This window comes from Schistocerca piceifrons, chromosome 4, assembly GCF_021461385.2.
Source record: "Schistocerca piceifrons isolate TAMUIC-IGC-003096 chromosome 4, iqSchPice1.1, whole genome shotgun sequence".
Taxonomy (NCBI): Eukaryota; Metazoa; Arthropoda; class Insecta; order Orthoptera; family Acrididae; genus Schistocerca; species Schistocerca piceifrons.
Window position 1 is genome coordinate 754,510,290 of NC_060141.1, and position 27,431 is coordinate 754,537,720.

General features: G+C 42.5%; 1 pseudogene; it reads left to right on the top strand.

Moving 5' to 3' along the window:
- Nucleotides 1-27,431, top strand: part of LOC124796151 — a 186,259-nt pseudogene that overhangs the window by 13,451 nt on the left and 145,377 nt on the right.

A 27,431-nucleotide genomic window follows, 5' to 3' on the forward strand; every position in this document is an offset into this window, starting at 1 on the left:
TCTGCAATGAGTAACTATAGGAGAGCTACTAAATATCCAACATAGAAATACTATCACTTTTGTGCAAAGGACTCAGACATTAAAAAGCAAATCGGTACAGTCATTTACGATAAAAAAATCACGGCAGGTCTCTAAAATGGAAGATATATGGGGCAATCGTAATATCATAAAACATGTAGTAATATAATGGACACAGGGGTTTGTTCCATACTATAACAAGATAAAAAAATAAAATGATCGTGTGGCATTGTTGGCCGGGAGGCCCCATCCGGGGAAGTTCGCCCTCGAGTGCAAGTCTTATTTCAGTCGACGCCACACTGGGCGACTTGCGTGCTAGTGATGAAACTGAAATGATGATGAGGACAACATAAGACACATCCCGGCCGGGAATCAGGGCCCGCTGCATGATAGGCATGCACGTTACCACTCAGCTAAGCAGGCGGACTATAACAAGATGACATAGCATGTCTATCTGTATGAAAACTAATTTTGTGAAACAAGGCACATAGCCGGCCAGGGTGGCCGAGCGGTTCTAGGCGCTACAGTCTGGAACCGCACGACCGCTACGGTCGCAGGTTCGAATCCTGCCTCGGGCATGGATGTGTGTGCTGTCCTTAGATTAGTTAGGTTTAAGTAGTACTAAATCTAGGGGACTGATGACCTTAGAAGTTAAGTCCCATAGTATTCAGAGCCATTTGAACCATTATTTTGAACAACGCACATGACAGTCATTAATATACACTGATGAGCCACAGCACTATGACCACCTGCTTAATAGCTTGTCTGTCTGTCTTAGGAACGAAATACATGGCTCATTCTGCATGTTGGCGATCCGACAGTTTTGGTATGTTTGTGGAGGTATGTGGCATGACATGTCTACGCACAGGCCACGTAATTCGCGTAGATACCGGGCCGCTGATTTGCGTACCCCGTGATAGTGCCCGATAGCGGCCCAGATGGGTTCCATAGCATTTACATTAGGTGAATTTGGTCGCTGGGACATCAACGTGAGTTCACTACAAGTCTCCTCAAACCACTGTAGCAAGGTTCTGGCTCCGAGGCGCGGGCAGTTAGATAGATGTCATCGCCTTTGTGGAAGACATCAAACATGAAGGAATGCAGGTGATTCGCAGCTATCTGTGTGTCTTCGATTACTACCACAGGTACCATGCAAGCGCAGGAGAATGTCTCCCAAAGCATAGTAGTGCTCCCATCTGCCTTCGTCCGTGGCGCGCTGCAGTTTTCCAGCCGCCGTTCACCTCGATGGCTCCGCTCGTGGACCTAGTGTAGCAAAAATTTCATTCACCCGAAGAGGTGACACGTTTCCATTGATCGACGGTCGATTCGTGACGGCCTCGTGCCCTCTGAAATCGTAATTGACGCTGTCGCCTGGTCAGCAAGTGAAAATGTAGGCTTTTGTCTGCTGTGGAGCTCCATGTTCAACACTGTACCATGAATAGTGTGATCCAAATCATCTGTTGTGCGTGCACCAGCATAGTGCTCTTTAGGCAAAAGTGTCACCGATCACCATTTATTCTACTTTACAGAACAAACAAGCAGGCACTGAGGGACGGAAACCGTAGTATCTGCCCCGGGAGGCAATTTCAGGGGGGGGGGGGGGGGGCGCAAATTCATATTCTTTAAGCAAACAACCTTGTTTCACTATGGGCCTAGTACCAAGCGCAAGTTGATCTATCGATTAATCATATGATTTTGAAACGCATCTCAATTGATTTCTGAACATTTTTAACACTGAAAGGGTACAGTACCGCCCGACATTGAAAATAGGTACAACATACTTCATTATTCTTGTCAGAACAACACATTTTTTTGTAAAAATAACTCAATTTCAATTAATACAGCGAAGCCGGATATCAGTGTGGGAAAGAATGACAATTTATTTATTTAATTGATCACATGTGCACTCCCACAAAATAAATCCCTACATCCAGTTTGGTGAGATCTGTTAAATGAATGAATGAATGTATGGTCGTCTGCTAACTGCAGATAGTGAATGTGAATATATGATCATCTTTGAGATGATCCTTTGGCCACCTTTGGTGGGACCAAAGAGATGAAATTTACCTGAGCTTTGAGCACCTGAAATGTGGCTAACCGATACGGTAGCAAGGTGCTCCCCCACTTCGGCAGAGGTGCGAGAGGACCTGAAGAACGGCCATGTTTCGGCACTCTGCCGCTGGATCTAGTGTTGGTAAGACCTGTCTTAGGCGTGCTCCGTAAGGACAAAAGAGTGGAGACATGGTATGCATGTGAAATACTTAGGAGTAGTTTGGAATAATAATTTCTCTATTTCAGGAACTTTTGTGAGGAGAATTAATTGTCAGGCAGGTAATATTAATGGGATCGTAGTAATCTTCGGAAGTGAGCAACGGTACAATGAAACCACGTGTAGCAATAAGTTGAAATACTTCCGAGTGCTTAAGTTAAGCTGAATTACTAGCGCGTGTACTGTAAGTTGGAAATATTTAAGAAATGGCGTGTGCAGGACTTGAAATTAGAGACGAGTACTTCCATGTGGTGAGTACTGTGTGAGTCTCAATCTGTGTATGAGACAAAGGATAAAGATAAGTACTCGTCCATGGTATCAGTTGAGGACTCACGTGTGTGATGAATATGTTCTTAATATTACTTTGCGTGTTATGCTTCCGTGTGACGCTTGATTCAAACTATAATACTCAGAGAGAAGCAAGGTGAGTCAGCCGTCTATCCAGCAACGCCACTTGGCTTGCATTGCACAGGAAGACGTGCATATATCCTCCAGAGTTCGTAGTAGGAAAGAAAAGTTACGAAGTGGGGCAGTGTCGTGTGAAACTGGGATGAATTTTAATTGAAGTGGGAAAGCTGAAGGTGATGGGATTATAACGTTGTGACTATTCCTTGTTTTGTATTGTATGTTGCCGGTGTGATGTATTTCATGAAATTTAAGTATGTGTGGTTTGCATGGGAGAGTAGCAAGGTAGTTTCAGAGGTAGTGGGTTATGCTTGTTCCTTCAGTACCGCTCGGTCTTGAGGAAAGTTTCGTGATGATGGTTGTGAGAGTTGAAGTGTGAGATATAGCAAAAGATCCACCATCCTATCCAGAAAGTGCACTGTAGCGTTAAATAATTAAGAGACCGTAAGATAGAGAATCACCAATGTAAAGCCATGCCCACTGGGCGGAATTTCTCATGTGCTATTGTTGTAGGTTATAGAATTTGTGTGTTTAGGTTATAGAATTTATCGGAATAAATAAGATAGTGAAAAGAAAAAGATTGGTGGCCTTTTCCTTCGAATTGTATGTTGCCATGATATCCAGAATGTATCATGTGTGCGCCATTCATATTCAGTGCGATGGCCACGTGTTGATCAAAGCCGTCAAATAAAAAAGAAAATGTGGTATTTCCAGTGCGTAGTGAACAGTCAGAGTTGTGTAAATTACTAATAGTCAGATGTGCGTTTCCGTTGCGTAATAGTCATACAGAAGAATAATTTGTAGCTTAATTGTGAGTACTAGAGTTCATTTTACTCGATAAATAAGAATGAACCCACTCGCTTGGCAGACCACTCATCTTGCAAGCCTGACTGCTTGATGCCACAGTATGAGCAAGGCATGTGGGTGCCTCTCAACACATTCTAAGTTGATTTCCGAGTATGTGATTTCCGAACGAATCATAAGTTGATATTTGAATACTTGATGTGTACGTGATGTGTCCACCATGCTAATCCCCGTCGCATCCAGAAATAACAAACCTTCCCGCAGAAAAAAGGGGATGGGACTATGCGAGCTGAGCCGAATAAACCCAAATGGGTGAATGCCTACCGCTTTTTGTTTATGTTGTTGATAGGGTATACGAATGATCAGCGTTATTATAATTACTAGCGAAATCCATAGATTCAGAATACCGAAGTGGAAATAAGCAACTAACAGAAATAACAGGTAAGAAAGATTATAAATTATCTTCTCAGTATATCCAAGAAAACGAAATTTTGACAGAAAATTTTTGTCAGATCGCTATTCTACTAATGGCCAGTTGCACAGTCCCCGGTCAGCAGCCGCTTAAGTCCTGTTCTCGGAATAATGCGGAAAACGCATTGCACGAACACGTAATAACGCCTAATCGGAGAATAAACGCGGGGCCGCCCGGGATTAGCAGAGCGGTCTCAGGCGCTGCAGTCATGGACTGTGCGGCAGGTCCCAGCGGAGGTTCGAGTCCTCCCTCGGGCATGGGTGTGTGTGTTTGTCCTTAGGATCATTTAGGTTAAGTACCGCGTAAGCTTAGGGAATGATGACCTTAGCAGTTAAGTCCCATACGATTTCACACACATTTGAACATTTGAATAAACGAGAGATAACCGAACGGGTGATTCTGGCAGGGTTAGGGAAGTTAACTAGAGAATAATTTCTGACAATGGCAGGAATACTTACAGAGTTAGTAGTGACAAGGCTATTTCTTAGAGCGATGAAGGAGAAGAAACGGGGACATCACACAGATTGTATGGAAGAATATAACGATTCCAAATTTAAATAGAAATTTCGTGTTGTTGTTGTTGCGGTCTTCAGTCCTGAGACTGGTTTGATGCAGCTCTCCATGCTACTCTATCCTTTGCAAGTTTTTTCATCTCCCAGTACTTACTGCAACCTACATCCTTCTGAATCTGCTTAGTGTATTCATCTCTTGGTCTCCCTCTACGATTATTACCCTCCACGCTGCCCTCCAGTGCTAAATTTGTGATCCCTTGATGCCTCAGAACATGTCTTACTAGCCGGTCCCTTCTTCTTGTCGTGCCACAAACGCCTCCCCAATTCAGTACCTCCTCATCAGTTATGTGATCTACCCATCTAATCTCCAGCATTCTTCTGTAGCACCACATTTCGAAAGCTTCTATTCTCTTCTTGTCCAAACTATTTATCGTCCATGTTTCACTTCCATACATGGCTACACTCCACAGAAATACTTTCAGAAACGACTCCCTGACACGTAAATCCATACTCGATGTTAACAAATTTCTCTTCTTCAGAAACGCTTTCCTTGCCTTTGCCAGTCTACATTTTATATCCTCTCTACATCGACCATCAGTTATTTTGCTCCCCAAATAGCACAACTCCTTTACTACTTTAAGTGTCTCATTTCCCAGTCTAATTACCTCAGCATAATCCGACTTAGACTACATTCCATTATCCTCGTTTTGCTTTTGTTGACGTTCATCTTATACCCTCCTTTCAAGACACTGTCCATTCCGTTCAACTGCTCTTCCAAGTCCTTTGCTGTCTCTGACAGAATTAGAATGTCATCGGCGAACCTCAAAGTTTTTTATTTCTTCTCCATGGATTTTAATACCTACTCTGAATTTTTCTTTTGTTTCCTTTACTGCTTGCTCAATATACAGATTGAATATCATCGGGGAAAGGCTACATACAACCCTGTCTCACTCCCTTCCCAACCACTGCTTCCCTTTCATGCCCCTCGATCTTATAACTGCCATCTGGTTTCTGTACAAATTGTAAATAGCCTTTGGCTCTCTGTATTTTACCCCTTCCACCTTCAGAATTTGAAAGAGAGTATTCCAGTCAACATTGTCAGAAGCTTTCTCTGAGTCTACAAATGCTAGAAACGTAGGTTTGCCTTTCCTTATTCTTTCTTCTAAGATAAGTAATAAGGTCAGTATTGCCTCACGTGTTCCAACATTTCTAAGGAATCCAAATTGATCTTCCCCGAGGTCGACTTCTACCAGTTTTTCCATTCGTCTGTAAAGAATTCGCGCTAGTATTTTGCAGCTGTGGCTTATGAAACTGATAGAATTATTATATTCTTCTTGACGTCTGAGGGTATTTCGCCTGTCTCATACATCTTGCTCGCCAGATGGTAGAGTTTTGTCAGGTCTGGCTCTCCCAAGGCCATCAGTAGTTCTAATGGAATGTTGTCTACTCCCGGGGCCTTGTTTCGACTCAGGTCTTTTAGTGCTCTGTCAAACTCTTCACGCAGTATCGTATCTCCCATTTCATCTTCACCTACATCCTCTTCCATTTCATTAATATTGTCCTCAAGTACATCGCCCTTGTGTAGACCCACTATATACTCCTTCCACCTTTCTGCTTTCCCTTCTTTGCTTAGAACTGGGTTTTCATCTGAGCTCTTGATATTCATACAAGTCGTTCTCTTTTCTCCATAGGTCTCTTTAATTTTCCTGCAGGCTGTATCTATCTTACCTTTGTCCTCTAGCCATCCCTGCTTCGCCATTTTGCACTTCCTGTCGATCTCATTTTAGAGACGTTTGTATTCCTTTTCGCCTGCTTCATTTACTGCATTTTTACATTTTCTCCTTTCATCAATTAAATTCAATATTTCTTCTGTTACCCAAGGATTTCTACTAGCCCTCGTCTTTTTACCTTCACTATTTCATCCCTCAGAGCTACCCATTCTTCTTGTATTGTATTTCTTTCCCCCATTCTTTTCAATTGTTCCCTTATGCTCTCGTTGAAACACTGTACAACCTCTGATTTAGTCAGTTTATCCAGGTCCCATTTCCTTAAATTCCCACCTTTTTGCAGTTTCTTTAGTTTTAATCTACAGTTAATAACCAATAGATTGTGGTCAGAGTCCACATCTGCCCCTGGACATGTCTTACAATTTAAAACCTGGTTCCTAAATCTCTGTCTTACCATTATATAATCTATCTGATACCTTCTAGTATCTTCAGGATTCTTCCATATATACGGCCTCCTTTTATGATTCTTGAACCAAGTGTTAGCTATGATTAAGTTATGCTCTGTGCAAAATTCTACCAGGCGGCTTCCTTTTTCATTTCTTAGCCCCAATCCATATTAGCCTAGTACGTTTCCTTCTCTCCCTTTTCCTACTCTCGAATTCCAGTCTCCCATTTCGTACTACTACTTTTCCATCTCGTGCCTGAGAAACTGGAGCGTACGAATGAAATGTGAAACTATTTCGTAACATAAAACTTTTTGCTAGTAGTAGGCCTGATAGGCATTTGATTTACTTCCTGAATTATACCCTGTCGTGTTATTTATGTAAATAAAGAAGATAAAAATGACCATTTTTGCCAAAACAGTCTCGCTTTTTGGTGTGTGTTACAATTGCTGCAATATTAGAAACAGTTATTTCGTTTCATCTAGCGACAGTGACAAAATAGACACAATCAGATCGAGAAACCACACCAGTCTTTGACACTATTCGTCTCAGCAACTTTTTCAGTATTAGACAAAGACATTTTGATTTTTCATATAGGAAAACGTTTGACAAACTTTAATGAGGTAATAGCTTCTTTTGCAGAAAGAAAAGCAGGTCGTGTAAAGCCGCAACAAGATAGAGAGAGAAAACTACTGTGACCTAAGAATCAAAGAAATGTCTCCTGCCTTTACTGGTTTTATGTTTCCTATATTTAATTTTATTTTACATAAAAGAGAAAGGTATTAGCTAATAGGCAATAATGAGCGCAACTTTTGTGAAGGGTTCCTATTCTCCCAATCACAAATAATCCCACCAAGTATTAATTCTGAGGATTTAAAAAAAAAAAAAGGTGCGTAGGATGTCAAACCAACCGACCGGGAGCAGGAGAGGCACCACAGGACATTTCAATTTCCGCTGCCTCGGATATAGGCTCATGGTCTCCATTATAAAATATACACGCTTGAATTCCACAGAGCGGAATACAGTGCCATACGGCAGAAGAATGCTGTGTGAAGAGAGGTGGTTCTGCTCTTTGGCACCCCTAAGATCAGATAACGTGTCTTACATTTCCTCGAACATATATATTTACATATAAATCCCTTGAGAAAGACGTGCGCTACAAAATGAACTTATTTTTGAAAAATCGATTTTTTAAAATTTTTGATGTCCTATCTCAGACGCCTGGGAGGAGGATAGGTGGGGGTTGCGGAGCGGCGTCACTGTCAAGTTTTTGGCCCGGTTCGGAAATATCGTAGATCCGGGGCTGCAGACAAGACTACAGACTCCACGTTCTGTGAAAAATCGTGGACGTCCAACTATTTATCGCCTGGTAGTAGTAGTAGTAGTAGCAGTTTCACTCTCCTTTTACCTCTTTCCGTAGATGCTCACGGCAGTAGCAAATGAACATTGGATCAGCTTCTCCGTTTTCGAGATACTCGTTCACAGGTTCTGCGTAATACCTTAACTTTTCTATTATGCATGCATTAATAAGGTCTGGAGGGGATTGTGCGAATTAAAAATATGTTTCAGTTCTAAGTAAAGTATAGTTTTGTAATTGTTACTATTCTTAAAGGCCACTCACTAAAGTAGTTAATTTTAAACGTGAGAAGTCTGATTGCATGGTAGCAACGGAATAGGCATCTAGTGGCTCCTTGACTCGATATAAGTGTTATCTTTGCAATACTATTTTCCCGTTGTACATTATACGCCGTTTAAGATGGACTTACCTTATGTAAACAGATGTGCTACTGTGTACTATAAGAGCGCGCAAATATTTAACAGGACATAGAGAATGCTGCACTGAACAGTTTGAGGTAGGGTACCTGGGCTCGGAGAAACCAGCTTAAGGAGATAATAGGAATAAAATGACATTAGTGTGTACTTTTTAATTTACGTTAGTTACAGTTAATTACAGATACCATCATTAACACAATCAATGCACCGTCTGTATCTTACAAAGATACGGTCGTCAACCTCAATGCAAGCATGACATCGGCGAAAAATATTCTGACGCGTCCTGACAAATATTCCTGGTGTGTTTCGAATCATATCACAGGCAGCTACAATTCTATCCACTGGGGCCTAATACGTAACTTTAGATCTCCCCGTAGGAAAGAACGGAATTCAAATGAGGTGACTACGCAGGCCATGGAATAGGGCCTTCCCTTCCAATACAGCGACCAGGAAATACAGCATTTAGATGGTTGCGGACATCCACACTGAAATTAGTAATGCCTGTTAGGAAATCGTTCCCTGTACAGGCTTCCAGCAACGAGAGCACTGCAACCGACATCCCCATACACAAGGTGAAGTCAGCAAGTTTTGTGGAACTGTACCGGTACTGCTCCATCGTGCTGTACTGTATGTCTATGAAAATCACTGAGTAATGAATGGGTCTGTCGTTGATTCATAGCGCGTCCTGTCATGGGAGAATGTAAACAAGATACAATAGAGGCATCTTATGGACAAGTAAAATAAACAAAAGCTGCATCATGACCACCTGGTAGTCAGCCACGTCCATCTTGTTTCCTTGCAGGAAATAAAGAATGTACATGTGAACAAACAGCACAGTCAGTGTAAACTTGTACGCATGACAGTTGTAAATAAACTGGAAAACATTAATGCTAGACAAAGCGGTATACAAGTTTACTTCCACATATTCTTACTTCTTAAGCTGGCTTTGCCGACCCCAGGCTCCCTACCTCAAATTGTTCATTGGAGCATTCTCTGTGTCCTGTTACTGTTTTGCATGCTCTTACGGAAACACCCTGAACATGGATATGGCCTTTTGCATGAGATGGTTTATGTTTTTAAATATTTTAGTTGTGTGTGTGTGAAATTTTATGTTCAAATGTGTGTGAAATCTTATGGGACTTAACTGCTGAGATCACCAGTGCCTAAGCTTACACACTACTTAACCTAAATTATCCTAAGGACAAACACACACACCCATGCCCGTGGGAGGACTCGAACCTCCGCCGGGACCAGCCACACAGTCCATGACTCGGCTAATCCCGCGCGGCATTTTAGTTATAACAAGCCTTTTGTAATGTGCTATTTTTATACACATGACAATTTGGCTTGAGGACCAACTTAAAATGAACATCTTTCATGACAAAAAGATTTTTTAAGGTACAAAAATGTATTGTTCGACTTTCGTTTTTGTAGTGCTAAGCTAAAACTTTTGCCTCAAACGTTACGTCTCAGTTCATGTTATGAGACATATTCCACGTATACGTACTTTGTTATAGACCCAAAGATGACAGCAAAGTCTGCCGAAACCGATTGTTTTAAATAAAGAAATATTGATGCGATCTTGGCTTTAGAATTTTTTTTTAGTAAGTTCAGTAGATCTATCGTTCTGTCTTTTCAAAATCAGCAAATTGAATAAAATCTTAAAATAAAAAGCTTCAAAATACAGTGTAATGGTACTCGATAATCAACGAGAAAAAGAAATTATTTACGCTGACAAACCTATTTACGTTTGACGACGATGATGGTACGTGTTTTGTTGTGATTAGGACTGCCTCAGGAGCTGAGGGAACAGCGTGGCTGAAGGTCAAACGAAGGTCGCTGTGCCTGATGCCCGGCTGGGTCGAATTTTTTTCCGCTTGGGGACTGGGTGTCGTGTTGTCCTCAGCATCATTTCACCACCACCGACGCGCAAGTCGCCTAAATGGCGTCGACTAGAAAGACTCGCACCTGGCGGCGAGCCGTCGTACGCCACAGGCAGATTCTTCCGACCAATGTTTTAACCGATGAAGTTTACTTTTTTTATACATGAGTGAAGACAAATGCTGAATGTATTAATTCCCTTTCATTTGTCCAAATCTTTTTTGCCGCACTGTTTCGGGCGTTAACGCGCATCACCTGTGGCAACAGCACTAAAATGTATCATCGATGTAGTCGCCCTCATGTACAACTTGTGGTGTCACCGCCAGACACCACACTTGCTAGGTGGTAGCCTTTAAATCGGCCGCAGTCCATTAGTATACGTCGGACCCGCGTGTCGCCACTGTCAGTAATTGCAGACTGAGCGCCACCACACGGCAGGTCTAGAGAGACTTACTAGCACTCGCCCCAGTTGTACAGCCGACTTAGCCAGAGATGGATCACTGACAATTACGCTCTCATTTGCCGAGACAATAGTTAGCATAGCCTTCAGCTACGTCATTTGCTACGACCTAGCAAGGCGCCATAGCGTTTGATATTATTTTATATTGTGGTTATGACATGTACCGTCAAGAGAGATGTTCTACACTTGTGGATTAAAGTTAAGTATTACATCAACTACGTACTTTATTTGCTACTATTAATTCCTTTAACTGTTCCAGACCTCACGCCAATCTGCGTGAGCTTAACGCGTGCCTTTCGGCTTCCTCTCATTGTGACTTGGCTGTCTTGCCAAGTCACAACACAACTTATATGGTGTTGTAAGAGGAACGCCGGCCGCGGTGGCCGTGCGGTTCTAGGCGCTGCAGTCCGGAGCCGCGCTGCTGCTACGGTCGCAGGTTCGAATCCTGCCTCGGGCATGGGTGTGTGTGATGTCCTTAGGTTAGTCAGGTTTAAGTAGTTCTAAGTTCTAGGGGACTGATGACCACAGCAGTTGAGTCCCATAGTGCTCAGAGCCATTTGAACCATTTTTTGTAAGAGGAACGTGATAGTGATCGAACGGTGAAGCAGGTTGTTTGCTATTCCACCATACAACAAGCTGTGCATTAGAGATTATAGTGGCCGGCTACATTAATGAGACATTTTAGTACCCATTGACTATATACGCTCTATCTGCAGGTGATGGGCGCTAAAACCTGAAACAGTCAAGAATGTTTGAATAAATAAAAGATAATTAGTACAAACAGCTTTTGTCGACACTTTCTGTCATACACACGCTTCGTCGCTACAAGGTACCAACCTAATATCTTACAGGTTTTAAGAAACGTACTATAACTAAGCGAATCACGAAACGGCGTCGCCGAAGACAATCATTTTTGCTGCGCTGAGTGCTCCAGGACGGCCGATATAGGGCGGGGGTGGGGGTTTCTTTGAGAGCGGACGCCGTCACGCAGCCGGGAGGGGGAGGTGTGGTTTGGTGTCTCATCTTCCCGATTAGGATTCCAGGGGCAGAGCGTCTGTCTGGAGCTGGAGCTCGAGGCAGCCAGCCGCGAAACGAGCCGCTTCAAAGGCGGCAACGGGATTCCTGGTGGCCGCTGCCACCATCACAGAAATAGCGCCGCCACCGCCGCGGTCGTCTTTAGCGGCGCTTCTACACCAATTGGAAGTCACGTACAAGGCCACACCACTGCACTCTCCGTCTCCAAATGCTGGCCATTTTTCTGTTTACACACGTACTTTCCTCGCATCACTTTGATGTGCACTGAGTGCTATCTGTGAAGTACCTTGTTGCAAAATGCTCTTCGGTGTTGTAACATTAGCTAAATGCAGAAATTGGAAACGCACAATGGCTACTACAAATGATAATAGACATAAATCGAAACAACTTTTATTCCCACACTGATCGTATATCTTTCGTCTGTGACTGAATGAATCTGTTATTATTTACATTTCCTAAGTTTCCAAGTTTCACAGCAAATTAGGTGCTCGGAACGCTGCATTTAACACCTATAATTAAGAATTAAAAAAAAATTGCAACGAAACGTTTGATTAAGTTGCTCGTATTACAGCGCTCCTAAGGTTCGTTTTCCTCAGTGTAACGAGGAAAGGTTAACTTTTCCTACTCATTGTTATATGGCTCCACATGTCAATATTATTATTTTTCCTTTTGTGATCTCTTTTGTTAATACCACATACACGACGATCACAGGAAATCAGTACTTTCTTTTTCATGCAGTATATAACTAAAATGCATAATTCATTGATTAATTTATTGTTTGCCGATGAGAACAGTGGATTAAGTCCAGATTAAAACTTTTTATTTAAAGAAGTATTTGTGACATACTTTACCCATACATCATTTGAACGTAAAAATTCAGCTATACTAAAAATTGTTTGTTTTAAGATTGACATAGCGCATATAAAAGCCCTCATTCTCGTCTTTTCAACAAACGTCTTACTTTTTCCAAAAAGTTTTTGTTTCAAAAGTTATTCATAGTGAAAATTTTCGCTTTCCAGAATGTTCAAATCTTAAAATATAATTCTTTCCACAACCCAGTATCATTGTATTGTAATCATGATTTTCCTGTTACCAAAAAGATATAAATTTACTGAAAAGACCTGTTACTTTGTTAATTACTCTAATTAGAAGATTTCACTTTTTTGAAACTTTATCGTGCCCTTTGCGAATCACCGTACACATCAAATTGCTCTCCCACAAAATGCTGTCCTTAATTTTACCATTTTCTAATTATACATCTGGTAGTTTATCCAAATTAGTTTTATGCCTTATTGCATCTTCTTCGTTAATATTTAAAAAGGTATAGCGTGGTTGGTTCAAATGGCTCTGAGCACTATGAGACTTAACATCTGAGGTCATCAGTCCCCTAAACTTAGAACTACTTAAACCTAACTAACCTAAGGACATCACACACATCCATGTCCGAGGCAGGAATCGAACCTGCGACCGTAGCAGTCGCGCAGTTCCGGACTGAAGCGCCTAGAACCACTCTGCCACCGCGGCCGGCTATGGCTTTGTATTTTATCTATTTGCAGCTCTCTGTAGGCTCGTCCATAAACAGGCGTCACGGACAGACTTTAAGGCAGTCAGTGTTCAGCTGACATAATTAAAGGGTAGTAAGTCAGTTAGGTTTTCGATCACACAGTTTTCAGTGAGTTTGTGAGAATGTGAGCATACATGTGAGTTAGTGAGCTTCCGCTAGTGCATCAGCAGTGTCCTTATATTATTACTCAGTCAGTGTTCGTTATTTATAGTCTGTAGCTATTATATTCATTACCAGTGTTACCATTTGAAAAACTCTGTTATTCATACATTATGTGCAGTGCTGTAGTGAGAGGTATTAATTCTTACAATTACTAAATTCAAGCTGACCATCGTAGGTTTACAGCAATAAATGCAAATGAATGAAACGTAAATTGACTGTGTCACTTAAATAGAACGGACGTGTTAATTACCCAAAGAAGATTTTTGAAGGTGAACATCCACGAGACTTATGAGGTAAACTAACAGGTCAGTAACTTTATACCAGATATGCTAATTATCTCCAGAACTTTGACATTGTCAGCTAGAGTACTGTATCTGGCATACCCAAATATGTTTTCATTAAATACGTCTTGCTCGTACTAAATATAATTGCAATGCTCACCGGTTTCGGCTGTTCACGAGTCACGATTAGAACTTCATCCTGCTTCCAGAATGAATCTTTACTCTGCAGCTGTGTCTGCACTGATTTGTAACTTATTGGCAAATTAAAACTGTGTTATTTTCCGGAAAGCTTTGAATCAGTGCTATTCCGCTGCTGGGAACGATCCCCTTGCCAGTGCACTAGCCCTTACTCCTCAGTATCCTTTCTTCAGGTGTCCTCATGACACAAGGTAAGAAGGAGGAGTGTGAAGTTTGGAAGGTAGGGGACGAGGTACTGGCAGATGTAAAGCAGTCAGGGCGGGTAATGCGTCGTTTCTGGATAGCTCAGATGTTAGAGCAGTTGCGTAGGAAAGGCGTAGGTCCCAGGTTTGAGTCCCAGTACCGTACACAATACGGTACAACCAACTTGTCAGAAGGTTTCACGGCCATGGTGTCCACGTGTCTGTCACAAGGTGGCGACACGTTATCTTCTAACAATCTGGACGTAGTTCTGGTGATGACTCCTTAGCTGTTAAAAAAGTCAGTTTAGTGAATGTATTTAGAGCTACGAAGACAGTTTTAATAAAAAACATATTTCAGTTCTCTTCAGTATTGACACATCTTTTCAATATGTGGAGTGGTAATTTATTCCCTTCTGCTGGTAAGCCATATGTAGCAGCATCACCAGTGGCTGTCGCGACAGCTGCGCGTTTAGAATGTCAGGATTAGAGGCGGGTCTCCTTTGTTCGTTAGGTAATGCTGTAATTGGGGACCTCCTTCCAGATGCAACTGGGAACACCTGTCGAAATCCAGGGCCACTGTGATCTGGCTGTAAGGTCAAAGCTCTTGAATGGGCCAGGATCTATAACAGTTTGGCCAGCCCAATTGGATGTGTATGGGAAGAGAAGTGAGAAATGTAAGAAAAGAAGGAACCTAGCAAAAGAAAATAATATGGGTCTGTCAACAAAATATTTTTGGCACCAACCCTCAACTTCCATATTACTTAACCCTACGACAGGGAAGAGATTCCTCGCTATCCATAATATCAATTTCTGTGCCTTCTACACTACCGCAATTGTACCCCAGAGCTCCATACATTATCCTCTCCTTTATCTCTTGTACACTGCTGAAATGCCCAAACCACCACATCTGCCCATCTCCTTCAATATGGTGATGACACCGCCTTCCTTGCCCTCTATCCCACCCTTCAACGGTTCCAGCGCTCCCTCCAAACTCATCTAGATCAGTTTATCACTTGGTGCAACTAGTGACTCCTTCAGATCAAACCTTCCAAAACCCAGGCAATCATTATAGGGTGTACCACCCCCTTCTCCCAGCTTCGTGATTTCTACTTCACCGTCCATGACTATCGTATCCGACCTACTCCCACCTTGAAATGCCTTGGCCTCGCCCTTGACTGTCACCTCACCTGGACTCCTCATCTCCTTGCAGTCCAACAGAAAGCCCACAATAGACTCTGCCTCCTGAAACTGCTGTCCTTCATACCCAAAAATCCTTGAAAGTCCCATTCTTTGTTATGCCAGTGCTGAATGGATCCCTGCCCCTCCTAAATTCTTCAAAGCACTCGAAATCCTTGTACACCATGTGCTCCTCCTTTTTCTATCTGATTCCCATTCCCCACAATGATCCTCTATGACATCTCTTTCCCATGTCTCTTTACTTTACTTGGCTATGTATGTATCCTTTGCACCAACCGACACCTTAATCCCCCTCACCTCTTGGTGTCGCCTTTCCTCTCCACTCCACACTTGCTGCTGCGCCTCTACCTTTGTGTCCCACCATTTCTCGATCTCCACTCCCTCCACCTTGTCTCCCAAATAATCTTCTGGTGTCTCCCCATCACGGATGATGTGCTTCCATCCAACTCTGACCCTCCTTTTCCTCTCCTGTTCTCCCTAGGGCTCCCTGTCGTTCCTCATCCCCTCCGCTGGCTCTTCCCTCCAACCACCCTGTCCCTCTCACTTCTTCTTTCTCAGTCCTTGCTCTCCATTCTGGGTTGCTCCCTCCTTACCCCCCCCCCCATCTCCTGCCCCTTGGTGTGTTACCGGCTCCCCTCCCTTTGCGCCCCTTCCTGCTCCCCCTCTTCCGCTAATCCCCCTTCTCTCTTTCCTCTCTCCCTCCCCACCCTTGGCAAGACCTACCAATTGTTATCCATTTACTCACTGTCAAGGGTGTGCCTGCTGTGTGTGTTCATAAGTGTAGTGTGTGTTCAGTGTCGTCGTCACATACTCTCAACGTCGTTTTTAATTGTGTTATTCGTGCCGCCAGTATTTATGTGCTACGTCTCTGTCGAGTGCCATTTTAATTATTTGTGAATTTTATGTCAACGTGCCTCTTCGAACTACGCCTTTTTCGTATATTTTAACTCCAATTGTTTCCCCTTTTCATGTGTAAACTTCATATTTTATCCCCATATTTTATGTATGTACCGTTTTCCTGCGATATTTTATATAACCTCTTATGTGAAATGCGGCGAATTGAGCCCCTGTCAGCCCACAGAAGCCAGGGCTAGGGGGTATCAAATGACAATACAGAAAATGAAAAGAGATTGCTGTGTGTACAGCTGCTCTGTTTCGAGCAGCAGCCTCTAGATGGCACTCGTCAAGCAGGGCTATCTTTCTGATTCTCTCCCACGTCCTTCAGCGCGACGTATTCGTCCACCGGTAGCGCTGCCAGCCGCCGAGGAGAGCGCTCTCAGTGGCGGACTACTTCGCTTCACCTGCTGCTGGCGCAGATGGGGATGCACCTGCGAACAGACGACGGACCGCCTACACTCTGCCAGTACCTGCAGCGCCACAGATCCTGCCGCTGCCGTTCAACCGTTCCTACAGTGCCAGCACTTCCCGTAAGTACGTTACGAAGTACATTTCCACAAACTTCTGTTCAGAAGACTACACTTCAGACAAGCAGTCGCTATTTGCGGAGCAATAAACACAGTAAACCACGAGTGTATGGATGTTACTTTCACTCATAGTGATAATATCACAGAATGCCGAGAGAGAGAGCAAAGTTATTTAGATTTCACTGCATTAATGCACAAAACATCAAGTGGCTCACATAACACTGTTACCAAAGTACAATTTTGATAATAACTATTAATAAATGTTATTTATTATATCGTATTTCGCCGCCACATTTCTGTTCCTCCCTGCCAAGTGGTTGTATCAGTAGAAGTAAGTAGCAGGCAATTAACAGATTTTGTCTCAAATTTTTATAAAACTTTCTGGTAAAATTACCAAATAAAATAAAGGAAAGCAAATGGGTAATTTCTATAATGGAGATGTCACAATCTGCTTATCTTACGTGCATTGCACCGTTTTCAACATCGTGGAAAACGGCTGTGACTTTTTCGTCATCGCATACAAAAAAGAAGGGTGCATAACACAGCGAATCCCTTTACACAGTGATGGATCGTGCTGTTATTGTAGGCTTACTCTTCTTTGATTCTGATTGCTACTCAAATAACCATCATGACAACAATACCACGTGGTGCGATGCAGTAATCGTGAGACAACTTTCCTGCAGTGTAGGCAGCTTCTGAGAACGCCTACGAGGGGTGAGGCGGGCATCTCTGCTGAGCATTGTCCGTGTTACTGACCGTCCAAAACAATGTTGCCTCACCAAGCCATCACTGTCAACCTTTTTGTGTTTCATTCTTTGCCACTGGCGGCCTCCCCTTGCCTTTATTTTATACATACTGTGGTTCAAGATCAAATGCGATTCTTCTATCGATTTTACAAAATCAGAACCTAAAATCCGACGTAATGAGAATAGATTCCCAATGTAGCGTAACAGAAATTTTCGGACGCGACATGAAACTGCTTGAAATAACCTGTGCCTTTGAATATAAAGCTTTCTACTTCTGTTTACAATTTCAGCTTTCGTCGTGTGGTTCAGGAAATACTTAGCTTGACCGAGCAGTAAATTATGAAGTGTATATGTCACAGTATAAAAATTTATTGTGAGCTATTTCGGTAAGACAAATACTGCTACCCATTCAGCGCACATCTAGTTGTCAGATACGAGTAGAAAATTAAAGAGTGAACCTAATCTTTATTGTTATTTGGGAAATCCTGAGAAGCATAACTTACAATAGTAGTACCTATCTACAATGCCATCGCCACTCGAACCCACATCTTGAATATCGGAAGATGTGTGTCGGAACAGAACGAGAAAAGACTGCTGGAGAGCTCTTCAGATTGTGTAAAGCTGACAGTTTTGCCGTCTTTCCGTGACAGAGGTGTACATCCTTCTCCTCCAAGTCAGTACTTAGAAATGGCTTCAGCTGACGACTTGTGAGGAACTGCCTACTACTTAAAACATCAGTCGCTGCCACGCGCCACCGCTGAAAAATCTGAGTACTCGTTGTTTCCGGCCTTAGTCTACCGAAATCCACGGGATTAACCTAAAAAAAAAAGGTTCAAATGGCTCTGAGCAGTATGGGACTTAACATCTGAGGTCATCAGTCGCCTAGAACTTACAACTACTTAAACCTAACTAACCTAAGGACATCATACACATCCATGCCCGAGGCAGGATTCTAACCTGCGACCGTAGCGGTCGCGCGGTTCCCGACTGAAGCGCCTAGAACCGCTTGGCCACTACGGCCGGCGATTAGCCTAATTTCGAGTCTGAATGTTCGGAATGTCCCATGTTAATAAACGTAATGCACTAAACTAACTCACCAAGCTCAATTAACCAGGCTACACTTCCTTCCAGCATTATGAAGTGGTCACATGAAGAGGATCCCAAATGTGTACTAACGGCGACTTATCATTTCTTATTGTGTTACCAGTAGGGGTTTAGAAGCATACTACCTCTGTGTATCCTTTGTTCCATCTCCGTCTTGTTTGTTCGTTCGCTACACTGTGTATGTAAAATTTGTTTTATGTCGAAATATTTCCTTTGTTAAGCCTACGTAATTCCGTCCTGTTATGCCGCTTAAAGTAATACACACGTTGAATTGTCTGAGCAAACTGTAGAATAACATTTCCAGTTTGAGATGGCTGTGTGGGAACGTTCCGAAAGATGATAAATTAAAAAAAATGTCGAAACGTACTCTTTGATGTCTTCTCGCGAGGAAGACGACAAAGCAGCTGTGAAAGCAATCATTAAGGCATAGCGCAGTAAGCAGGTTCCCGCTCGTGCCGTTGTTTGTAACGAAACAATGCTTCACGAAGAGCTGTGTTTAGCTATTGTTGGAGACTGCTACGTGGAAGTTGATTCCGCTACAATTGGGGTACGCATTGTAGGCAACTTCACAATAATAGATCGAGGAAGCATATAACGGAAGTCGGCACAGCATAAAATTGCGGTTTCTTTCATCATTCGTTTAAACCACAGTACACCGTCATGCTCGTTATTATGGAAGGGATAACGGCCCACAAATGAATGAAGACCGTGTTCCATAATCGAGCGAAAGTCAATGGTTGTGGAAGCGGATACGGATGCGGACAAGGGAAAGGAATTGTATATATTAAGAAAAAAGTAACAGTTGTCTATCAAACACTATTTTTAATCTGCAGGATTAATCAAAAAAATGCACTACTGGCCATCAAAACTGCTACACCAAGAAGAAATGCAGATGATAAACGGGTATTCACTGGAAAAATGTATTATACTAGAACTGACATGTGATTACATTTTCACACAATTTGGGTGCATAGATCCTGAGAAGTCATTACCTCACAATAATAGATCGAGGAAGCATATAACGGAAGTCGGCACAGCATAAAATTGCGGTTTCTTTCATCATTCGTTTAAACCACAGTACACCGTCATGCTCGTTATTATAGAAGGGATAACGGCCCACAAAAGAATGAAGACCGTGTTCCATAATCGAGCGAAAGTCAATGGTTGTGGAAGCGGATACGGATGCGGACAAGGGAAAGGAATTGTATATATTAAGAAAAAAGTAACAGTTGTCTATCAAACACTATTTTTAATCTGCAGGATTAATCAAAAAAATGCACTACTGGCCATCAAAACTGCTACACCAAGAAGAAATGCAGATGATAAACGGGTATTCACTGGAAAAATGTATTATACTAGAACTGACATGTGATTACATTTTCACACAATTTGGGTGCATAGATCCTGAGAAGTCATTACCCAGAACCACCACCTCTGGCCGCGATATCGACCTTGATACGCCTGGGCATTGAGTCAAACAGAGCTTGGATGGCGTGTATAGCTTCAACACGGTGCCACAGTTCATAAAGCGTAGTGACTGGCGTATTGTGACGAGCCAGTTGCTCGGCCACCACTGGTGAGAGATCTGGAGAATGTGGTGGCACGGGCAGCAGTCGAACATTTTCTGTATCCAGAAGGCCCGTGCGGGACGTGCAACACGCAGTCATGCATTATCCTGCTGAAATGTAGGGTTTCGCAGGGATCGAATGACGGGTAGAGCCACGGGTCGTAACACGTATGAAATGTAACGTCCACTGTTCAAAGTGCCGTCAATGTGAACAAGAGGTGACCGAGACGTGTAACCAATGGCATCCATACCATCACGTCGGGTGATACGCCAGTATGGCGATGACGAATACACGCTTCCAATGTGTGTTCACCGCGATGTCGCCAAACACGGAAGCGACCATCATGATGCTGTAAACAGAACCTTGATTCATCCGAAAAAATGACGTTTTGCCATTCGTGCACCCACGTTCGTCGTTGAGTACACCATCGCAGGCGCTCCTGTCTGTGATACAGCGTCAAGGGTAACCGCAGCCATGGTCTCAGAGCTGATAGTCCATGCTGCTGCAAACGTCGTCGAACTGTTCGTGCAGATGGTTGTTGCCTTGCAAAAGTCCCCATCTGTTGACTCAGGGATCGAGACAAGGCTGCACGATCCGTTACAGACATGCGGATAAGATGCCTGTCATCTCGACTGCTAGTGGTACGAGGTCGTTGGGATCCAGCACGGCGTTCCGTATTACCCTCCTGAACCCACTGATTCCATATTCTGCTAACAATCATTGGATCTCGAGCAACGCGAGCAGCATTGTCGCGATGCGATAAACCGCAATCGCGATAGGCTATAATCCGACCTTTATCAAAGTCGGAAACGTGATGGTACGCATTTCTCTTCCTTACACGAGGCATCACAACAACGTTTCACCATGCAACGCCGGTCAACTGCTGTTTGTGTATGAGAAATCGGTTGGAAACTTTCCTCATGTCAGCACGTAGGTGTCGCCACCTTGCGTGAATGCTCTGAAAAGCTAATCATTTGTATATAACAGCATCTTCTTCCTGTCAAATTTCGCGGCTGTAGCACATATTCGTGGTACAGCAATTTTAATGGCCAGTAGTTTATAACTATTATTTTATTTGAGATACGTCTATGAAAAATGTACTGTTGGAAAGAGGAAATTCTCGAGTTTTACTTGGTTCCCGCTAGGAAGCAGCAATGAGCGCCCACTTCAGGTCTAGGAAAAATGGTGTCGGGATAACAGAAAGCGTTTTGTGTACTACGATATGCGCATTGCGGGTCAGTAATAATTGTTGAGCGTGACTTTCTTACTAGGTAAGGTATGGATCCTCCTACAGTGCAGAGCATTAGACGATGGTATGAACAATTCCAAGAAATATGTTTTTTTTTTTTCTAAAGGCAAATCGCCGAACCGTCCCAGAGTGTATGACACAGACGTCGAACTCATCCGCCATAGTTTCACATGCAGTCCGCAGAAATACTTTCGCCGTGCAGCTTGTTAGCTCAAGCCCCCGGTGTCCTTCTGGCGTGTGTTGTGTCGACGTTTACACATGGAACCATAAGAAATTCAGCTGCTGCAAGCTCTTTCTGAACATTGCAAACAGTAACGTGTAGAGTTCTGTAATTTCTTTTGGCAAGATGGAGGATGGCAATTTTCTACCGCGCTTAGTGTTTAGTCACAAGGAAAATTCAATTTAAATGGAAAGCTGAACCGTCATATTGTGAGAATATGTGGTACGGAACAACCACATGAAGTTGTACAACGTCAGAGGGACTCTCAAAAATTTAATGTGCTATGTGCAGTTTCATGGGAAAAGGTATATGATCGATTTTTCTTTGCCGAGACAGGAAGCACGTATCTCGATATGCTTGAGAACTTTCTTTTTTGACAGTTGGAGACTGATTCGAACTTCATTTACCAATAGGACGGGAGACCGCCACACGGGCGTCTGGAAGTGCGGGAATATTTAAATCAAAGGATTACTGAACGATGGGTCGGTCGCACTGGATCAAATGATTCGGCCTTACATTACGGGGCTCCAAGGTCACCGGACCTGACTGCATATAATTATTTCTTGTGGCGGTTTATAAAAGGCTCTGTTTATGTGTCTCCGTTACCAACAATAATAAATGAACTGAGGCATCGCATAACAGCAGCTGTGGTAGCTGAAACTCAAGCCTCTCTCGCTACAGTGTGGGAACAATCTGAATACCGCATTGACATATTCCGTGCATCTCAAGGAAGACATACTGAACACCTATGCTAAGGTATGAAAAAACTTTTTGAGTTTCCCATTCCTCAAAAAACAAAGTTCATTGTATATGTTTATTAGTTTTAGAAATATAGATGTGCCTGATCGGATGATTCTTTTTGATACATCCATTCAATGTTCATGAATGGCAGACTGTATTGAACAAAAACCAATTTTGCCTCTTTTTCACCATGCAAACTATTGATAGATGGGGCCAGCTCCATTGAATAACTGTTCACTGGCTGCGCTACAGTATTGTTTCAAACAAAGGCAAATTTTAGCTGCTTAGTAGACGTGAGCGAAGGCGAAGAGCTAAGGTACATGTTTGCAACGCTTTAGAGGAGATATAAAATTACGTCTGGAACAAGTGTTGGTTCCTGGATGCGAAAGGTCTAAGGCATCCATTACTTAGACCGACGCAGATCCCCATGAAAGCCCAACTCACAATTGCGCCGGTGTAAGTCGCATAATTCGATGCCACGAAGGCAAGTAATAATCTCCGTCGCTGCAAAACGGTACGTGCCTTCTAAGCACCTGAATCTCCAACTGTGCTCACGACTACAGTACTGAAATTAACCGTCCATAGTTCTGTATAAGAGCTCTGTTGCCAAGTTTTTGTGTGTTTCATTCAACAATCATTTAATTGTTTTTTTAACCAAAACGACTCATTAAACATAAAGTGTTCCATGTAGTGATCCTTTCCTATACTCAAGAGAAAGAAACCGAGAATCCATTGGTGTGAAACATTATTGCGCATTCTCAGTGTTTTCTTTCAAACTAAATTTAAATTATCACTCAAGTGCAGCAATTAAAGTAAATGTGGAGAATTGTAGATTGCATTGAAAGTGCATAAAGTAAATAACAGTTCTACCTAGTGTGTGAACTTGGGATCTTCTGTCCAAAACATTAAGTTAAGTAACTTATTCAATAAAACTGAGAAAAACCAAGCTTAAAACCTCTTGCAATCATTTCATTACTTACAAAAGTATCGTAAAATATTTCTTGTGTATAATACGTGTTTTCAGGGGCAGTGTTACTGATCCTATCTTCAGAAATGTAAGTAGATATTACTGTCGTTTTGGCGTTGTTTTCAAGGACCAAAACTTTCTAAATGTGTGCGTGTGCCATATTCTGAAATCAGTCATTATTCAGCTATCTACATGCGTTAGCCTGTTCCTACAGTGATAGAAAATATGAAGAAAAAGTTCTAATAGAACCAAAATATAGTCAAGACCAAATTTGGTGAATTTGCTCAATAACGTCAATCATGTTTTCCAGTATTATCATCATTCTCAAGAAGGAGTTTGACGGAATAGAAAAGCTGCAACCAAGACTATACGATAACTTCACATGTGACCGAGCTTCATCCATTACGCGGCATATAAGGTCACTAGCAGTTGTTGAGAAGGTAGTTGTGTTTAAGTGCTTCAATTACCGAAGATAAAATAACATCTGAAGTACTAAACGTAATTGCAAGAGTAGACACCATGGGTGTTGTAAGCGGCCTTTAGAAGGTGACAGAACAGCACTTACATCGCCATACTACCGCTATAGTATGACTGATGAAGCGCTCGCTTGAGAACTGCTTAAGTTTCTGGCAGTTTTTTTCGAATGGTTTCATTGCTTAAACATTTACCCAGTCTTCAGTGGAGATCATCATGACTGGATTTTAATATAGGTATGAAATTAGCGAATCCTTCAACTTTGAAAACTGTTCCATCATACAGAACATGCTGTTTCAGTTGGAAGTAGAAGAAATTAAATTAACTGACAGGATTGTCATAAAAACAAAACACACTACCTTCTGTAAAGATATACCATAAAATTAAAATTCATTTATATATATTTCATAATATTTACCATGTTGGGCAATCGTGAATGACAGACAAAGCGTTCCCATTGAATTTTGCCTCTGTTTGTGCGACCAAGCAATAACTGAAATGTGTGATTTCTTTTTCAATTTAGCAGTAAGTTGCAGGAGCCAATCCTGTGATTCCACAGCAACCCGAATACAAAGTTGTATCTGATCTATTGCACAACTCACATCATCAAACCCAGACAGCTACAATGTTTTAATCATGTTAGAATCACGACCACGAGCAATACAATGCACTGTTTGGTGATTTATGTCCCCATCATGAAGTATCATTTCAAATTTTGCCGATATTACTTCACCTGTATGAAGCTCAGTCATGAGTTCACATTTCAAAATTACAGACATCTAGTGAAAATCCTTTAAAATACCATGAGAAGTTAAACTGAGTAATGAAGTTCCAGAATGGAGATCAGACGAAACGACAGTTGTGAAAATTATTTTTTCAGATTCGTCAAGTACATTTTTTATTTTTCTTGCCAGGTTATTATACAATCTATCGCACAAATAGGAAGTAAAAAAATCACGACCTTTTAACTTATACTTCAGAAGAGCAGCATTCATTACTCTGCGAAAGCCTACACCCTCGACAAAATTAAACGATACGCTTTGGACAGAAATAATTTCAGCAATCACACGAACCATTTGTTGAGATTTTAGGCATGAGGAATCCCAATAATCATTTACTTGCAGACGTCATTGCAATATAGGTTGTTGCTTAGCATCTTTGGCGAGTAAAAGAAACCAATAACAACGATACAATTAAAATAGTGACATTTGCGTAGAGTTGTCAGTGCTAACAGACAAGCAACACTGCATGAAACAAACGCATTAATCACTGTGGGACGTACGACGAAAGTACGCATTAGGTCAGTGCGGCGAAAGTTGGCGTTAATGGGCTATGAGAGCAGACGACCAACTTGAGTGCCTATGTTAATAGCACGACATCTGCAGCTGCTCTCCTGGTCTTGTCACAGTGTCGATTGACCCCTAGACAACCGGAAAACCGAGACCTGGTCAGACGGGTTCCGATTTCAGCTGGTAAGAGCTGATGGTAGGTTTCGAGTGTGGCGCACACCCCACGAAGCCATTGATCCAAGTAGTCAACTGTGTAAGCTGGTTGTGGCTTCGTAATGGTGTGGAATAAGTTTGCATGCAATGAAACCGGTTCTGTGGTCCAAATGAACCGATCACTGACTGAAAATGGTTATGTTCAGCTACTTGAAGACCATTTGCGTCCATTCATTGACATCATGTTCCCAAAGAAACATGGAATATTTATAGATGACATTGCGCTGTGTCGTGGACGCACAGTTCTTAGTGAGTGGTTTGAAGAACATTCTGGACAAATCGAACAAATAATTTGACCACCCAGAGGGCCTCATATAAATCCCATCGAACATTTATGGGACATAATAGAGAATACGGCACTGGCAACACCCTCAATTATGGACGGCTTGAGAAGTAGTACAGCTCAATATATCTGCGAAGAGCTTCCAACGACCTGTTGAGTCCATGCCACGTCGAGTTGCTGCAAAAGGAGGTCGACACGGTGTTAGAGGGCGTCCCATCACTTTTTATACACTGGACGCAGGTCGGGAAGTCCCTTAACGGAGGCATTGGAGGCCTCAGGGAGGGTACCCAGCCACTAGCACAGCCACAACTGATGTGGAGCTATTCCGACTCTTCAGAGAGACGGGGAAATCAAAAGGAGTGTTATTCCCTCTGGGGCACGTGCGTCTCGCTGCTAGATCCACATCGCTCACATTCTTCTCAGCTGCGAATAGTACAGTTGACTGCACGATTTCTGAAGCATGAAATGTTAGAAGAATTCTGATAAGTGAGTTGTCTACAGCAATGGTTTAAAATTGTGAGAAAAATTTCTACATTGGAAAACTCTGATTTTGCAGTACGGCTTACACGGTATCTATCACATATGAATTTTAATACCCAAAGACGCGACATTAGGAGACGGTTGGATGGCATCATTTTGCTTTCGTGCCCCGAGACGAACCCCCCCCCCCCCTCCCCCCCGTGCCGCTGACGTCACTGGGAATCCCTAATAACGCTTGTAGCTGCCTCTGTTCTCCCTGCACCTGTCTCGAAATTTCTGTTCCTTTCTGAGCTTCCTTCCGCGTTCGCTAAAATTAAGGCCCTTTGTGCCCTCTAAGAGGATTACTCGCCAACTTTCAGAGAAATCTCGTTCTAACTGGCTGCATTAAAATGTAGTAATTGAATTAAAGTTTCCTTTACTCGCGAGATTACCTAAGTGCGAGGAGGGGTTTGTTGTCTGCCGGCTTCCCCCCATTCAGTTAACCTGCCTTGTTCCACCCATAGCCTTTCCCAGGACTGCTGCGGCTTCACCTCTGATCTAATTCGTGGCGTAGTTTCTCGATGTACGCACAAATTGACCAACCTACAAAGTTTAGTTTGTTGGTGATTCCCACCCGTCCCCAGTTTCAGGTTTGCATGCTTATGCCTCCTGATATGCTTCGTGGCAATAACTCCTTGTGGAACCTACACCAGTCTTCAAACGGAGCAGCCTTAGAAGCTCCTTTAGTATCGTCGGCCTCCTGATGAAATGGGTACCCGCCCTACAACTCCGTATCCTCGCCCTTATCCAGGCAACAGCTTCCTCTGGTACTTGCTGGCGTCATTGACTTTGGACTCTAGCTTACTCAGTGTGAACACTATCAACCTACTAACGCAGATTAAATGATAAGGTGGATGACTACAAAGTTATGTAAACAACAGTCGTAGACAGACTCGAAGAAACACATATTTCGAATTAAACCCTCAGATACAGATAAAAGAGGCTCACTTAAGCAATTTACACTGCCCGACAAAAAGAATGAAGCACACGGAATACATGGTCTGATATCAATCCCATTTTGTACACATACACACCATTGGCGCGTACGTAAATTTTCTCCCCGCTATACGTTTATGTATGAAATTTAGCCCAGAATTACCTCTCACTCCACAAAAATCTGTGTATTATCAAATGTGTGTATTATCAAAACTATATATCTACAAAGTGTTATCAAACTTAAACTAGTATGCTATCCTTTGAGTAAACAGAAGCTAATTTCAATTGAACTGTAACTGGTCCGAAGACAACTTG